This window comes from Egretta garzetta, unplaced genomic scaffold, assembly GCF_000687185.1.
Source record: "Egretta garzetta isolate BGI_Z169 unplaced genomic scaffold, ASM68718v1 scaffold27, whole genome shotgun sequence".
Classification (NCBI taxonomy): Eukaryota; Metazoa; Chordata; class Aves; order Pelecaniformes; family Ardeidae; genus Egretta; species Egretta garzetta.
Window position 1 is genome coordinate 1,737,180 of NW_009260400.1, and position 1,528 is coordinate 1,738,707.

The window sequence follows — 1,528 nt, forward strand, 5'->3', positions numbered from 1 at the left end:
GGCCCCTAACGGCGAAGGCCGGGTGTTCCACCGTATACTGGAAGGCCGTGGGCTGGAGGAAGACATTTTTGAAGGGGATGGAGACGGTGCCGCCGGCCTTGATGGGGAAGGGCCCCTGGGGCTTGGGCGGGAGGGCGAGGCCAAAGAGGGGGATGCTGTACTCCCCGCCGAGTGGGGAGGAGAGCTGCAGCGTGGCCCTGGCTTCGCCCAGCTGGCAGGGCTCATAGGTCACCTCCAGGCTCACCTCCGAGCCCCCTGGGCCGGCGGGGGCCACACTGATGGTTTTCTCTGTCTGGAAGTCGGCGCAGTTGGTCTGCAGAGGGGCGAGAAGAGAACACGGAGGGGGCAGATCACAAAGACAGCACCTTGGGAAGAAACAGACGGTTCCCCGCCAACATGCCAGCTGGGGTCCCTTTCCCTTGCTTGTCACCGCACCGTACCCCCGGTGAGCACCCGTGATGAATTGCCACAGGGACTGCCAAAACGTGCCAAGCGGGGACAACCCTGCACCCAAACCCCAAGAGACCTGACTGCCAGACCTGTAAGAGTCCAGGCACCATGGTACCTGCAAAAGCAACTCCAACAAGGGCAGCAGAGAGGGGTCTGCTGGAGACAAAGACCCCCATGGCTCACATGGCCACTCCAGCTGTGCCTGGGCAAACTAGAGGGGCAGGATCCCTTGACGGAGAGGGCTAACACTGGCCAGATGAGCTGCTTCCCAGCAAGAGCCCAGGGCAGGATGGGGTCACCTGGAGGAGGTAGTCTGTCTTCTGCCGGGCATAATTCGTGATTTTGGTGGTGATGGTCTGACTGGAGCCCAGCGTGGTGCAGAAGTACAGGGGCTTCTCCGGCCTGCTCGTGGTGGCTTGCAGGTGCAGGTTGTAGTAGAAAGAGCCCAAGTCGCTGCTCTGGAGCACCAGGCGCCCGGTGCTCTCACCCATTTTCAGGGGCTGGTACTCAAAGACAAGATCAGCCTGGGAGGAATGAAGGGAAAAGCCGCTGGCTCAGGCAGAGACAGGGAAGGCAGGGCCCAGGATGGGGGAAATTGGTCCCTGGTGTGCTCACGTGGTGCTGGAAGGCAGCCCAGCACCCTCCCTCACTCTAACTCCTCCTCTCTGGGTCAGAGCCCTGCTGCACGTGAGGGACGGTTCATTTGGGGACCGTCCCCAACAGCTAAAGGCCCGCCAGCACTACTGCAGAAGCTTCCCACCCTAAAATGCCCCTATACCCCGCCAGCCACACACCACCTCCTATCCCTCCAGGCTGCAAACACCCTGCCAAGTGGGGTGAGGGATGCCCTGCACCCACTCCAAACTGAAAATACCCATGCTAAACATGGAGCGTGTGGCACAATGACCTGCCACGCCAGGCCTGACGGGAGCATATTATCACAAGGGGTAGCACATCCGACGCCACCAGTGCAGGGCAATCCCCCCACTAGGGATATTCTCACACACTGCCTCCCCTCCAGATTATTAGCAGGCAGGTGCTGTCACCCTTGGAAAGCAGCCCCAGATGGTTCGTGTAG